This window comes from Globicephala melas, chromosome 4 (assembly GCF_963455315.2).
Source record: "Globicephala melas chromosome 4, mGloMel1.2, whole genome shotgun sequence".
NCBI lineage: Eukaryota > Metazoa > Chordata > Mammalia > Artiodactyla > Delphinidae > Globicephala > Globicephala melas.
Genome location: NC_083317.1, coordinates 3,242,030 through 3,257,935, shown reverse-complemented (window position 1 = coordinate 3,257,935; position 15,906 = coordinate 3,242,030). Strand labels below are relative to the sequence as shown.

Sequence of the window (15,906 nt, the reverse complement as noted above, 5' to 3'; positions counted from 1 at the left end):
CCTTCCTATACTGGTTTAGATGCTTCAGACAAAAGAAAACCACAGGCACTTGCCCCAGTACATCCTTCACTTCCCCACTTCTATGCCTCTGCCCGTGCCAGACCCTCCCTGGAAAGTCTCCCTTCCCCCAGCCCTGCCTATCAAAAGTCATAGCCATTCATCAAAGACTGGATAAGAGACCACTTCCAGAAAAAGCTCCAAATTCATGATAAGGGTGCCCTCGTGGAGGAAGAGGGGAATAGGGCTTAGAGAAAGAGGAAAGGACTTCAGCTCTGTATCATCTATCTGGCTATCATCCATCCATCTACCTATATATTTTAAAGGTCTGAGTGTGACAACATGCAAAATTTAATTTTAAGTAGTGAGTTTTTATTAGTATATAATAACCATATTTCTCTGTATTTTTAACTTTTTGCTCTAAATGTTGGACACCTTCCTCCAGTTTCTATTGATCCTTCAAGTTAGCTGTGCTCACTGTGTCTCTCTTAATTCCCATCGTACCTTTAGCCATCTTCATCAAACACACAAGACAAGTTCTGTCTCATGTGACGGTCATCTGGGTATCAGGAGCCATGCCGCCCTCACCTTCGTTTCCCCCTCAGCACCTCATGTTTTGCACACAGTGGATGCTCAACCAAGCCACGGAAATCCAGTCCATGTGGGCCTTTAGATCCCCTGGTGAGATGGAAATGTTTCTCCTTTATCACTTTTACTTAAAAGAATCTCTGTTTTGTGTGTGGAAGTAAACAAAGACCACCCAATGAGAACAAGCAAAGACTATTTATTCGCGGCTTGCTATAGCAAGGGACTCAGCCACCATCACTTGCATTTCGGCAGAGACTCAAAGGCAGGCAGAGGAGTGGGAAAGCTTTCTGGTGGGAAAAAGGAAGGGGGTTGGTGCCCTGACTGCAGGCTGTGGGTGTGGGAAAGCTGCCAGAGGGCTCACGAGAACCGAGACAGCCCGTGAGTTTGGTTACAGTAAAAATTCAGCTTTCTCTGGTTGGTCCTAAGGGGGAAGGGGGGGGCAAAAATTAGGGTGCCTCTCAGTTATAATCAAGTCCAGGCCATTTGGAGCCCATTGTTAAAGGGGTTATTGTTTGTTGCTAGATCAGCTAGTAGAGCTAGCGACTGACTTCCTGCCAGTCTGGCCTACAGTAGGCTGGCTTCTTGCGATGGCTACTGTAGATAGTGGGTTGGTTTCCTGGCCTTTGTCGCTGCAACTTGTGGGTCAGAGTTCTATTTCTATATATGGTTTGGCCATCGTACATTTGTATATCCAATTTTAACGTGTTTTTGCAAATTATACAAATAACTGTGTTTCATCTTAAATCTAAATATTGTATGGTGCTCTTACCTGCTTTTGAGATTTAATACTTCAACAATAACCCCAACTTTTTGTTTATTTAAATCTAATATTTAAGTATTTTAAAAAATTGATCTAAATGGAGGGAAAACAGGTCTTAAAGTCATTATCATTTAGTGGAAATATTACTCCCCTAGAGCCAGAATGCCCAATGTCAAATTCTGGGTTCCCATGGCCTATTCGCTTTGGTGACCTCAGGCAACTCACCTGCCCTGAGCCTCAGTTTCCTATTCTGTAAACTGAGGGGAATAAACCCTTCCAAACTCGAAGAGCTGCCCTGGGGATCAAAAATGGTACCTTATTAATGTATCGTTATTTATTATGATAGCTATATAATGCCATCAATGAAGATCTAACAAAGAAATCACATATCGTTAATAGAAAGTTCTCCTCGCACCCACCCACCCCCCTCCCAGGTGTGTCGTGTGATGTTGCTGGGGGATGGCGAGATGGGGGAGGGTAGCAGTGCCTGAGGAAACACAAAGGCCAAATCCATGAGGTGAATGGCTGAATAATCAACAGATCTTCCAGAAGACACACAGCATGCCAACGTTTCCCTCTGAAACAACAGCATAATGGAAGGTTGCAATCTCAACCGCATCTCAGGCCCAAATCCATCACTTACCGAAAAAAGAAACAATGTACAGGCAAATTAACACACAAGACCCTACAATTATATTGTTTGTTAGTTGCAAAGAGAAAAAGATTGTAAACACCCCAAATTAACAGTTTTTCTTGTGGGAAAAAGTGGGGACTTTAGAAGGACCGATGACTATGGTTTTCTTCTTTATACTTGTCAGTTGCCACATTTACTACAGTGGGGTGTGTCTTTTTATAATAATACCTCAAAATATTTTAAATATTAGAGATCTGGAATGGTAATACAATCAAGAATATGCAACCAGATGTTAGCTTTTTTGCATATAAAAATAAATGTCAGGAATTCAATTTTCAAATTTTCTCTAAAAATGCCAGTGAGTAATGTTTGCTAAGTTCTGACTCTGTGCTGGCAGTGTTTGAAGAGTTTTATATATGAATTATCTTAACAAATCCTCACTGTCGTTTCTCCATTGTACAGCTAAGGAAACGGAGCAACAGAGAGGTAAAGACATTGCTCAAAATCACACAGCCAGTGGGATTCAAACCATGCCATCTGACCCAAGCTATTGCTGTAAATCACTACACTCTACTGCCCCCCCCAAGATCTCTGATTTAAAGGCATAACTATGCTCTTCTGGGAGTGACTTTAACCATCTACCAAGCAGAGAACCACTGGCTCAAAGAGCCTTCGATTAAAAGACTCAGAAAGTGGTTTAAGCACACCCTGCCCTGGATCACATCATAAGCAGCTGGGTGCCTAGCCATTGAATTATTAGATCCTAAAATTTACAACTGGATTTATGGCTTATGCAAATTAGTCATCCTCCCCACCCACCAAATCTTTCAGTCAATCTATAGTAATTTCATTACCCTGCAGGTTTAACAATCGTCCAAATAAGGCAAGATCAGGTAAACATCAGGACCGGCCTCCCAGCCTCCTGCAGCACAGAGCCCAGAAACTCCTTCCAGAAAGAGGCTGCTCCCCGCTCACGGCAGGTAGGAAGCCCCACCTACCCTCTCCCTATGAGACCTGCGTAGTCCAGAAAGACCTCATTCGGCCAGCCTGATGCCGGGCAGCCCCAAACTCCCTGACCCTTAAGCCCCACGTGACACGCAAGTACTTGGTGATCACAGAAGCAGCGATTTCAAAATCCGAAGGCCTGCGAAACTGTGGCATAGCTCATCCTCCTTTCCCGGAGACAAAAAGGTGAGGCCTCACTAGGAGGAGTTTCTTCACTGGAAAAAGGAGGAATTCCTACTTCTCAACCCTGACAGGGAGGCACTTCCCCTACTCCCCCAGCCGGCCCTTCCCATCACCCCCCAGGAGGAGGTTCCCATCCTCTCCCCTCCCCCTCCCCCTCCCCCCCCCACCGCAGGGAGCGTGCGCAGATGAGCCCTCCGTGGAGAAGGGAGGGGCGAGGCGGCAGGGCTTCAGGTGAGCCGCGGAGGTGAAGGACCACGGTTCCTCCCAGCTCCATTCCCCCAGGCAAAAATTATCTTCTTGCTTTTCTTAAATATAAATGAGACCCTCCTCTCTCTACTTCTCCCATCTCCGCCAAAAGAAGGGGTGAAGGACACCCGATCCGTGGTTCTGCCCAGAGGGGCTGGGGATAGTGGCTTCGGCTCCTACGGTGGGACCGCCCCGGGGGAGGAAGGTGACTTGGAGGCCTCCTGGGGGTCCGCTTCCCGTGTTCCACAGCTTTCTGACCCACCTCCGAGCTGGGTCGGGGCTGCCTGGCAGTTGCCATGGCGACTGGCTGAGGCCCTGAGCCTGTCCCTTCTGGACCGTGGAGGACAAGGCAGAGGGGGGTCGGCAAAGTGCGAACAGGGTTGTTTCTGTGTTTGTTTACAAACTGCTCAGATAAAAAGCAGGGACTTTCAACAAAAGGAATTCAGGCCCATCTTCGGTGTGGAAACGTGTGGTTGTTTATTAAAACACTTGTGTTCTTGAGAATGGAACTATTTTATGTGTATATGTATATACGCACAATTATAAACATACAATTTTAGGTATATCTATAGGTAGATATAAAAACACAGGCCTTGTAACTTCTTTTTTAAAATGGAGTTTTTACGGCATTTAGTGGGTAGGAGTCAGACCCAGGTTTGAAATCCTAGCTCTGTTTGCTTCTTTCTGAAGCCAATTTACCCATCTGTAACACGGAGGTAATCGTTCACTGCCCTTTTAGGGCTGTTGTGAGGTCCAAATAAGATGTTTATAATGAGCTTAGCACGGGCCTAGCACACAATAAAACACCTAGTAAATATTAGCTATTACTAGTAATTGTATTATCGTTACTCCGCACTTAGTAAATGTTAGCTATTATTGTTAATAATTACACTGTGGTTACTCACATAGTAACCAAGCACGTTCTGTCTATCCATGGGTCTTTGGGGAAGTTCTGACGTCAGGTTGTCTTGGTCATTTTCAATTGTGTCTTCCCGGAGAGGATCAGACTGCCAAAGATGGTTCAACCAGGTAATCGTGACAATCAGAAGTTAGTCTGTGAAAAACAGATTATGTTTAATGCTTATATCCATTAGCACTGATACACATGAGGATGGGAAGAGACCGAAGCTTCTAGAAAGATATTGACGAGTAGATTCTTACGTAAAAGGAACTCTTTTAACTGTTTGATGTTATGTCTCTTATAAAAGTGACAACTGACAAGGAGGAAATAAACAGATACACACACCCCTACACACCTACGTGAGGTATGCGGTTTCATGGAAGGATATTGAGAATGCTATAGCCCAGAAAGGAAGTAAATTCTTTTCCATCCAGGTAGTGGGATTATTCAGTAATTCAGCAGCAGCATGGGCGGACGGGTTCATGCAGTCAGGCAGGATGGAGCCAGGAGACATCAGAAAGTTGGGCCAGCTCGAGTTTATGTTAGGCAGCAACTTGAGGGCACAGACTGTGCTCACCTGTGCTCACCTGTGCTCCCCTCACCCCCACCCCCATAGCAGTGCCCGGCACATAGTAAGCCCTCAATCAAAGAAGCTTGTGATCGTGGTGTTAGGTAGCATTTTGTAACAGAGTTGTACTTTATGCAACACTTGGGAAAGAAAAAAAAAGGTAAAGTATATCAATTTCTCATTCTTTTTTTCTTCTATCTTGTTTTTTTTATTCTCCTTAAATCAGATTCCATTTTCCAGGGGCTCTCTCAGTATGTCAGTTAAATAACTATGGCTTAGTGTGTGCTGGGTCCCTGGTCATATACTAGGGGTTATGAGGAAATGAGGGAAGAAAAAGTACAGACCCATTTGGGGCAAGTTTGACATTAATCCATGCTATTTAAAAAATTACCAAAACTATGATATCTGATGGCTACATGTTAGTGCCTCAACCTAGAATGGATGTCCTTTCCGACTAGTGGATAGGAAGGTTGCTTCTGTGTTTGATATTACCTGTCACCTTGCTCTGGCCAGTGGTAGAGGTGGTGGGAGAGCCCATGATACGAGGGGCTGCACCTTCTAGGCCTAAGGATGGAGCAGTCTCTCTGAGCAAGGAGCAGGTGGGGAGGCTGCAGGCCGCTCTTCCCAGAGTCGGGCTCACCCTACCCAACCTTCAGGAGGTCGTAAGGACCAAATAAGACGGTGAGGATGAGAATGCTCTGGAAACGGCAGATGCTGGAGAAACGTAATGTGTAAGTTGAACTCACATTTTTAATTCACTGTTTGTACAATATTTGATGCAAACAGAAGAATACATGTTCATATGTGTCAGTGATGTAGCAAAGTCACACACAAATACCCGGGAACCTACTTCCCCAGATAAAGAAATGAATGAAGAAATAAAGAGAATCACCACGGACATCTGAGTGCAGAGATCTCTGTCCACACCTCAAATCCGACTCTGTAGAATTTGGTTATAGAGAATGAAGAGTTACTGGGCCGGTGGGAAGGAACCTTAAGACTAAATACCTACTACCACATTGCCTTTTAGAACGGCCGGCCTGGGCCTGCTCCCTCCAGCAGAGTGACCGATTCCTGCTGCTGCCCGGTCTGCTGTAAGTCCTTTCTCTTCTTTGCTAATTTGCTGGGCAAAACAGCGTCTCCTGGTGCCTTTACTTTGTACTTCCTTGATTATTTGTGAAGATAAGCACTTTTCCCTAAGGCTCGTTCTCCATCTCCATTAGCTGTTGTTAACTATTTAGATCACATGTCTCCAGGACACCCTCAGAGATCCGTGTATGTCGTGCTCTCTTTCTGAAATGCAAGACCTACCTGGGTCTTGTTTCTCTACCTGGGGAATAGTTCTTCAACTTTACCCAGATGTCACCTCCTGGGGACGCCTTTGCCGGCTGCTTCAGGCCCCTCTGACCATCCCTCTGGCTGTGGCTGTTGCCCTCCTTGCATAGTTGTGACTTGTGTTTCGGGGTCAGCCTCCCTAAGGGTCCCAGGGCCTTGACCCCTGCAGTCTAGCGCAGAGCCTAGGCTCGGATTATTAAAAATTACTAAACGCTCTTGGCAAATTGGGGAAATACAGTAAAGTACAAAGAAGAAAGTAAAGAGGACCACTAACCCCACCTCCCAGAGAGAGGTGCCCCTGCTGGCATGTGGTGCGCGTCCTCCCGGGCTTTTTGAATGGGTACATATAATGTGTGTGCTTAATTGAAGTCGTTTTATTTATCACTTACCATTATGGGGTGACATGTCCAAACTTCTTCAAAAGTGTTTAAAAGACTGAAAAGTATGTCACCTTAAGGATATACCAAAATTATCTTGACTCAATCAAGATTTGATAAAAGAATGAATGGGAATGTTTAATACAAGTTTGAAGGATGTAGGGGGCGTTACCTAAGGAAATTGTACTCCATTGTGTTACTAAGAAAATACCGTTTCAGGTGTCTTTTCTGGGTACCTCATTCCCCCCTGCTCTGGGATGACCCCCTGAGGGGTCCTTTCTCAGCTCTGGGTGCTGGCCTCTCCTCCGTGGCTCTGGCGTACCTGCTTGTCTGTATGTACAGGCCCAGAGGGACCTTTAAAGTACAGTCCCTTGGTTTATAACACGTATTTTACCAAACCACACCTAGGCTGAAAAGTACTGAGCCTTGCTGAAGACCGTATAAAAATATTCCAACTTGGTTGTCCTATTTATCTGCACTAGCTCAGCTGAGGGGTGACTCCCTAGTTGATGGACCCGTTTCCTATTTCCCTTTCCCCGACCTGCTATGACCTTATAGGTTTAAAACTAGGAGGAACTTACAGCGCATGGGCTCGGGCAACATGTGAGCTCCAGAGGGGAGCTCCGCTGCCAGGAACACTTGGCCGATGGAAGCAACAGTCCCTGCATCCGGTGCAAGCCTCTCTAGCAACCCCGCTGGAGTCAGGGTCCAGCTACGCCCAAGGCTCTCGGGCATCCTCCAGCGACCACTCCCCTCACCCCAATACAGAAGAAAAGCAAGAAAGCGCTCAACTCGGAAAAACTGCCAGGGTCCTGGAAGCAGGGACCTTTGCCCACCTGTCTTACACGAGCAGTTCGCCCAGGACCGCCCTCGCAAATGGCAGTTGTCTCAAGTGTTAGGTGTTATCGTAGGACTCACAAGGCTCCTCTCCCCCAAATGCGTCCCAACTCGGGTATCACGGGGTCTAAAATCCTACCGCTAACAAGCCGCTGCCTAGGCTAAGCACGTCGTTCTATGTTTTATTTTTTTTTAACATTGACGTTTATTTTTATTCTGTTTGAAAATACACGGCTTTGTCCTTTTTGTGCCTCTTCTCACAGCCCAGAGGCAACCGCTTCCCACTCTTAGCCTTTTCTCCACGTTTCCAAAGACGATGAGTACACCGCGACTTTACTGCCCAGCTTAGACCTCTTGCTCTGCAGACGAGATCTAGCTCTCTGACGTCCCCGAGGATAGTTCTAAGTGCTGTTAAGGCTGCTGCCTGAGATTTTCCCATCCAGGAGGAGAGCCTTGGGTGGGGACAGAAGGGGTGACTCACAGAATACGTGAGTCAACTAGGGTCGAATCAAGAGATCTGCAGCCCGAGGCAGCCGGAGGCCTGGCCGTCTCCTCTCTGGGCCCCTGGGGACCCAGCAGACCTGCTCCTCCATTCTCGGTCAGGCTATGGCTCCTTGGTGTGTGGACTCTTGTCTGCCTGGAATACAAGATGTGCTTCTAGTGGGAGGCTCTTCATTCGGTTCTTTACCAACAACATTAGCAATGGAACCAAAAATCTCCCCGGCTCACCGGTTGAGCGCCCCATACTGCTAAAATCCTTGCTTTTTGATCAGTGGAGATAAAATGAAACTCCTTCACGGTCAGGAAACGCGTTCCGTTTCCTTATCTCTCTAATAATATTTCATGCTTTTCTGCTTTCTAAGTTGGAGGCATTTTCACGAGCTCTGAAGCCCAGTATCCTCAAAGCTCCCTACAGGGAGCCATCGGCCCGCTTCCGCCCTCCCCAGGCGATGTCTGCTCCCCCCTGGATGCACACGCCTCGTGGTTTTCCTGCAGAGACAGAGCTTCTGGGCAGAAGGTCCTTTTTCCCAGTCTGATTTCTCCTTGCAATGCCCAGCACTAGCACAGAGCTTGTTTGCGCATAGTAGGTTTGCATTCCTAGTGCCTCTCTACCATGGATGACCCAACCCTCCAGCAGGTGGCAGAGTTGCCTCTTTCTTAAGACCAGGGAACAGGAGTGAGTCTTCCCTGAGAGTTGGGGGCCGCAAAAGCCGACCCTTCCAAGTGGAGCTGTCCACCTGTCTGTCCTCTCCCAGCGCCGCTGGGGCTCACGGACACGCTTCCACCACCTCTCAGATGGGCGCTGAGAGAAGTTCATTGTCTCATGACCTTCCGTCTTGTCTCCGGCCCACACCTGCTGTCCCCTCCCCAGGGTTCCCAATGGTTCCCCGGAACCCTCTCCATTTCCCCAAAACACCTCCCTCTTCACTTTCACAACTGACTCCCTTCTGCGACAAAGGGGACAGAGGGAGGAACCCTCCCCTCGTACCTGCCCACAGGCAAAGTGACGGCTCTCCCCCCTTTTTCCATCGTCTCTTCTCCAACCCGAGGCTCATTCCTCCTCACATGTTCTGGATTCCTTGTCTTTCCGCCTCTGAAGGGACGTGTCATTCAAGCACGCAGCTCCCTTTCCTGGACGTGTGGACACCCACCCTCCCTTCTGGCTGCTCTGGGACCTGGGCCTCCCGTGAGAAGGGGCTAATTTCCAGGTCTGGGGCAGGAGGTGCATGGGATGAGCTTGTGAGGACATCTTGTCACCCTAGAAAGCAAGGACACTATCAAAGGTACCCGGGTCACGTCAGAAGGACTCACTGGCCAATGCGATTCAACAAGGAGAGTAACTGGAATGGATGCAAATACAGCAACTGTGGCTCAGGCCACTCATGCGGAGAATAAAAAAGCAGAACAAAGGAAATCTCACGGCTAACTTTTGAAGAATAGTAGAAAGTCAACTCATTATTTTGACAAGTGGCAAATAAAGGAATTCCACGTGTATCCTGCCTCTCCTATATAAACCGTGCTTCAGAGTTAACTAAGTAACTGATGAGGGGAAGTTTCTCTTTATAGAAGTAGGTTAGCAAATAAAAAGGAAACAATGAAATTATGATGTCCATTTCACAACTATGAATTCTACTTCTAATGAATTAATGAACTTAGGCAAGGAACGTCTAAGTACGGCAGAAGATGACCAGATACCAGGTGCCTCACTGGCTTGAATCGTCCCGAATCTGATCACGCCTCGGGAGCTCCTTGCCAATTTCAGGTAGTACAGGAAGTACATAAAGAATATGTTCGACCCTGTCACAACGATGGGGTCAGCACAGTGCAAAGCGTAGGAGACTCTGCAGGAAGAACGGCCTGGCCTCCGTGACAACAGCAAGACATTGCTTAGGACAAAGATGCAGGGGAATCTCCAGATGGAGAGATCTAGGAGACACATCAGACAATACATGTGTGGACTGTTTGGGTCCCCATCCGAACATACACTGACAGAGTGAGACCATCTATAGGGCACTCAGGGGAGTGAGAACACGGGCTGGGGATTTGATGCTATTACGGAATTATTCTTGCTTGGGGAGCCCTCATGACGGTAGAGTGATTATGTTGAAAACTGTATCTTTTAGAGATACACACTGAAACTTTACAGGTGAAATATAACGTCTGGGATTTTCTGCAAAGTATCCTGGGAGGGGAAGTGGGTCAAGACAGAGGAAACAAAATCGGTGGCACATTGATCATTGATGAAGCCAGGCAGGGGGTACCTGGAGCTTCGTTCTAACGTTCTCTCGACTTCTGTCTACGCTTGAAAATGCCCATGCACTTCCCTGGTGGTCCAGTGGGTAAGACTCCGCACTCCCAATGCAGGGGGCCCGGGTTCGATCCCTGGAGGGAGAACTAGATCCCCCATGCACGCTGCAACTAAGACCCGGCACAGCCTAAAGAAAGAAATATTAAAACAAAGAAAGGAAAGAAAGGAAGGAAGGAAAGGAGGGAGGGAGGGAGGGAGGGAGGGAGGAAGGGAGGAAGGAAGGAAGGAAGGAAGGAAGGAAGGAAGGAAGGAAAGAAGGAAGGAAGGAAGAAAATGTCCTTGCGTTTAAGAAATGTCCTTCCTCCCCGAGTCCTTCTCCAGCTTTGGGCCCTTCACTTCTCCCCAGCGCAGCCAACCTTCCTGAAATGGTTTTCTGCTCTCCTTCCTCACCCCCACCCAGGCCTCTGCCACCCCCCACCCAGGAAGCTTCACGACCTCCAGGGTGAGGCCAGTAGACAATGACTTCCTTGCAGCCTCCAGCTCCACACCGGCTCCCTCCCCATCAGCAAACACTGACTTGCTGGGGCTTCCTGGACATCACACTCTCTGGCTTTTCCCTCTGCTCCATCCACAGCTTCCAGGCCCTCCTCCCTGCCTGGCCCTTAGATACTGGCACCCCTGGGGGCTCAGCCCTAGTCTCTGGGCCCCGGGCAAGCTTTCTCCTCCCCTGCTGTCTGTACCAGGCCTCTCTCACCCACCTAGGATTCTTCCAGAGACTCCAGACTCACACATCCAACCCCAGTTAACAGCCCACGGGAACCAAACACTCAACAAGTATAAATTAATTCCTTGCCCGCACCCTGCCCTTCAAGTCTGCCTGTCCTTCGTCTGTCACCTCGCTCCACGAAGATGCCGCCATCCAGCTCGCTGCCCAAGCCAGACAGCTGGGTGTCATCCCAGCTCCGTCTTCTGCTTTCTCTAACCTCTTGGGCCTTCCTTAAGTCTGTGCTCCCAGACAACCATCCTCGGGCTGGATTGCTGCCAGGGTCCTCAGCCTCCCCCCTCCCTTTCCCTGCTCCGTCCCGCTCCCCATACCAGCCTGCGGGCTCGTGTCCACGCTGTGCCCCCTCTGCACAGACCATGTCCCTTCTCTTCCCCGAGCGCTTGGCCAACTCCTTGTATGCTGCTGAGATGTCACCTCCTGTGACCATCAAGTCTGGGTCAGGTGACCCTCTTTTGCACCCCATGTCCCCTACTGCACTGTGTGACACAGTGCTGTGATGATCGCTGGTGACCTGTCGTCTGACCTCTCCACTAGCTGGGAGCTCTTGGCGGGGAAGGACCACATCTGTCCTGGGCTGAACTGCGTCGGGGGGCTCCCCCGGCCTCCGCCCCCCTACTAGATCAGGGCAGTTGGAGGGCAGGAGGGGAAGTGGGGCTGCGGACTCCCTGCTTCTTCCCCGCTGCCGCTTCTCTACCAAAGTGCCGCCCTGGTCCAGGGGGTCCCTCTATAGCCTCAGCGCCCTGGGTTCCAGTAATGGCTCACTTCCCTGGCCTCTTCAGGCCTCGGGTGCCAACTTCCTGCTGCCTCTGGCCTGGGAGTGCCTTCTCCACCACCTGCTCAGACTTATTTAGCCTCGTAGTGGGTTAAATAATGTCCCCCTCCGGCCCCGCCCTGCCCCGCCCCACAAACTCATGTCCCTCCCTGAAGCTCTGAACATGACCTTACTTGGGAATAGGATCATTGCGGATACAGTCAGTTCCGTTGAAGTCCTCCCAGAGTAGGGTACAGCCTAAATCCAACATGACTGGTGTCCTTACAAGAGGAGGGGGACACAGAGACACAGACACACGGAGAGATGGTGTGAACACAGACAGGCCAGGTGACGACAGAGGCCTATTAGAGCGATGCACCTACAAGCTAAGAAACACCCAGGATTGCCAGCGACGCCGCAAGCTGAGAGAAGGGCACGAAACTCATTCTCCCCTGGAGGCTTCAGAAGGAGCACGGCCCCGCCAGCATCTTGATCTAGACCTGTGGCCTCCAGACCTGTGAGACCATAAACGTCCATTGTCTTAAGCCCCCCAGTCTGAGGTCTTTAGTTATGGCCGCCCCAGGATATGAACCCAAGTCCCTTCCACTCTTGCCGCAAGCCTCTTGCTCTGTGGATTCTGCAAAGGCAAGGCCCCAGTTGACTGAGGCCTCAGCGCCTGGCACGCTCTGGCCCTGGTAGGCACCCAAGACACATCTGTCGGATAAGAGTGAATGTGCCTCTCATTTGGTCTGTTCCTCTTGTTCTGAAATAAAAATCAAAATAAATTCAAAGCAAGCGTCGAAGTCTCGAGTTAAAGCAGAGGCCCGGCCAGGCAGGTGTGCTGAGCGGGCAGCCCCAGGTCTGGGCACCCTGGACTCATCTCTCTGGAACCCTGGCCATGGGCTGTGGCAGCGGCAGCCTGAGGGCACACCTCCACCGGTCCCCACGCTGTGTCATAAGTTCGAAAAGCTGGATATGAAAAGTTCAACTGGGTTGGAAATTCATTTATTGATTCACACAAGAAATGTCAACATTACACCTAGAAAGAAAAGGAAGAGTGTCAGATTCTTAAAAATAATTTCAACTTTTGTGAAATTTGTGTGATTGTAAAAAAGACTTTAAAGTTATCATCTACCTGCGCCAAGAAAGAGTGTCCAGAGTGACATCCCAGCTGTGCTCCGTCCTGAGCTTGTGTGCAGTCATTTCAAGCATAATACCTGATACGATCATCAAAGCAATCACACGTTTTCGTTTCAAAATGTGAACCGTTTTATTTGGAGATTTCATAGAAATTTACTAACTTCCTTAATTCATTTTTAGGTGTTTCTTACAATCATACAAAAGATTAATATAGAAACTAATATTTTCTAAAAGATTAATACTTTAATCTTTGTAAAATTCATAGATGAATATTTTCGGCAAGTGTTATATAGACCACCTCAGGTCTGTCTGGTTTTCCCCAGTGTGCCGTACAAACATCATCATTTTCCAGGTGAGAAATGGTGTGGAAACGTGGAGCATCCCCGTGCTGAGTCCTTCCGCACCTGTTCATGCACTCGGCAAACGTGGATGCGACCTTCTGAGTAGGGCAAGGCCCCGAGAACCCCTCCAGTCCCAGGCTAGGGGCCAGGAGACAGATTTAGAAATAACCAGTACCAGTTGCGTGTGCTAAGTCAGGAGCAAGAGGTATCTACAGTGCCCTGGGAAAGGAACAGACAAAACACCTGACCTGGGTCTCGAAGTCTGAGCTCACTAGGAAGAGCCGGGGTCTGGAGGGCTAAGGCAGAAATAGCCACTCAACGTGTGAGAAAGTCCTGGAAACTAAAAGAGCGGTCCTGAGCTTTGGTCGTGAAGTCGAGAGTGGGTTAGGGTCTTGTTTTCCAGCTACTAAGGACTGAGGCTCTTTCCTGATCCGGAGGGGGATCTCGAAGGGTTCTCATCAGGAAAGCCAGGGTCCCATCTGCTTTAGGAGGGCAATGTGAAGGGCTGGAGGAGTGGATTCGGGAGGGGAGAGCTTGCAGGCAGGGAGGCTGACGCTCAGGGAGAGAGGAGGAGCCCGGAGCAGAGCCTGGGGTGGCTGGAGAGAGAGGTGTGCCAGGGTGGGCAGGCTTGCATCACCATGGATGGAGAGTTAGGGAAGGGAGGGAGGAGGACTGTGAGAGAGGAGGTCTGCGGAAAGAGACCTCGCCAGGGGGAGGGAGGAATCAGGAGGCCGGGCCACCTCCCTTGCAGGATGAGGGGCCGGCACCCATCCTGCGGCTGAACCTCAGGGCTACGGTGAGGCTGGCCAGTCTCCTTCCTGCACTGAGAACGCTTCTCAAAGGCCTACAGAAGTGATGCATTCGACACCCAGCTTAGCCAACGGGAAAGGATAGCAGGGTGTCCCCAAGCGCAGGCCTGGCAGGAGGTGGGTACCTGCCAGGAGGCTGTGCGCACTCTCCTTCTGACCTCTTTGGGCAGTTACTGCCAGGCCTTGGATTGGTTTTATTTATTTATTAACATCTTTATTGGATTATAATTGCTTTACAATGGTGTTAGTTTCTGCTTTATAACAAAGTGAATCAGCTATATGTATATATATGTCCCCATATCCCCTCCCTCTTGCGTCTCCCTCCCACCCTCCCTCTCCCACCCCTCTAGGTGGTCACAAAGCACAGAGCTGATCTCCCTGTGCTATGCAGCTGCTTCCCACTAGCTATCTATTTTACATTTGGTAGTGTATATATCCATGCCACTCTCTCACTTGGCCCCAGCTTACCCTTGCCCCTCCCTGTGTCAAGTCCATTCTCCACGTCAGCGTCTTTATTCCTGCTTGGATTGGTTTTAACTTTAAGCATTGTTTTAACAAGGGGGAGACTTCTTCCTGCAATTTCTTCTGCAAAACATGCTTTCTGCCTCACTGGGCCCTTCCAGGGAGGTGCTTTCCTAGGAGCTGGGCACCTGGGCTGGATTTAGATGCCATGTGTCTACCGCGGGTGCTTTGCAGGTACCCCAGGAAAATAATCAGGCTTGTGCGGGGCGGTGCCCGGTCACTTTTTGGCAAGAAGTGAGCGTGGGATTCGCGAACGCTGTTCCTGGGTGAGGTGGGAAGCCTGTTATGGTACCGGGGAGGGTCCGTCTGGTTCAGGAGACTGAGACCCAGTGCGGTTCTCCAGCACAGCCACGTGAGGGGCGTGTCACACACACACACACACACACACACAGGTGTGATCAAAGATGGTTCACCACAGCCGATCGTGGGCCCCATTTTCACTTAATACGAGGCTAGTCTCATGAGTCTGACCCCTGAGAGGAGGTAATAAGAATAATGTCCAGGAGACCAAGGCTGGCCCCCTTTAGTGCCGGTCCTTTCTCGGGAAGCCCGGCTCCGCTGCTGTCCGGGAGGACTTACCTTGAGGACAAAGGGTCCTTGGGGAGCTCTTCTTTGGTCAGTTTCGAACTCAAGCCCGGGCGCCCGCAGGCAGGTGCAAGGAGCGGGGACCGCGGGGAGGAGTCCTGAGCGGCGGTGGCCCGGGGTCTCCTCGTGGCGGCGTCCCCGCCCGGCCTCCCCGGGGCTGGCTGGGCCTCCGGGTGCGCTCCGGGGCCGCGGGAGGACCGGCGAGGGGATGAGGGGGAGGGGCCGAGCCGCCGCCGCCGCCGCCACCGCCCGGCCGGGCGCCCCGCTGCCTCAGGAAAGTGAAAGGGCCGCCGGGGCCTCCGCGCGCCGCCCCAGGAAGTCACGAGCAGGAAGCGCCGGCGGCGCCCGGGCCGGGCAGCGGGGCGCCGGCCTGGGGCGCAGGTGAGACGCGGGGACCGGGAGGGGGCCGGTGGGGAGCGGGCGGCGCGGGGACCCCCTCCCCACCGCCCGCGCCGGCCGGGCCGCGGGACTCGGGCGCCGCGGCCGAGCGACACCTGCCAGCGCCGGCGACGGGCGGGGAGGCCGGGGGTCCCTGCGCCGGGCGCGCGTCTTTGTGCTCGTCCGGGGCGGAGGCGTCCGGCGGGCCCCGGGCCCGGGGCGGCCCTTGCAGCGGGCGGGGGCGGGGCTGGAGGAGCGGCCGGGCGCCCCCGGACCCGGCGAGCGGACCCCGGGGGAGCCGGTGCCCGGCCAGCAGCCGCCCAGCGGAGCCCCGGGCGGGGGCGAGCCCAGCCGTCCTCCGGGCCTTTTCCCCGACCGGGCGACCGCGGTGACAGCCCAGCCCGGGGCTCGAGAGG

At 51.0% G+C, this 15,906-nt stretch overlaps 1 protein-coding gene and 1 long non-coding RNA gene across 8 annotated transcripts in view; one reads left to right on the top strand and one right to left on the bottom strand.

Moving 5' to 3' along the window:
- SLC37A1 (solute carrier family 37 member 1) overlaps positions 1-15,906 on the top strand; it is a 101,451-nt gene that overhangs the window by 1,402 nt on the left and 84,143 nt on the right. For 2 of the 7 annotated variants that reach the window (XM_030835485.3, XM_060297765.2), the window contains exons 1-2: positions 3,006-3,170; positions 5,913-5,976. The gene's annotated coding sequence lies outside the window, so the exon portion shown is untranslated. Of the gene's footprint in view, positions 1-507; positions 679-2,840; positions 2,960-3,003; positions 3,171-5,912; positions 5,977-15,359; positions 15,494-15,906 lie in introns of those variants that run through there. The other 5 variants (XM_060297761.2, XM_060297764.2, XR_009563644.2 and 2 more) reach the window with 5 other exon arrangements.
- On the bottom strand, positions 1,006-15,399 carry LOC115841589 (uncharacterized). The gene is made up of 3 exons (XR_009563646.1): positions 15,107-15,399; positions 4,319-4,467; positions 1,006-1,922 (listed from the first exon to the last, which is right to left on the bottom strand). It is a non-coding gene; the product is annotated as an uncharacterized lncRNA (long non-coding RNA).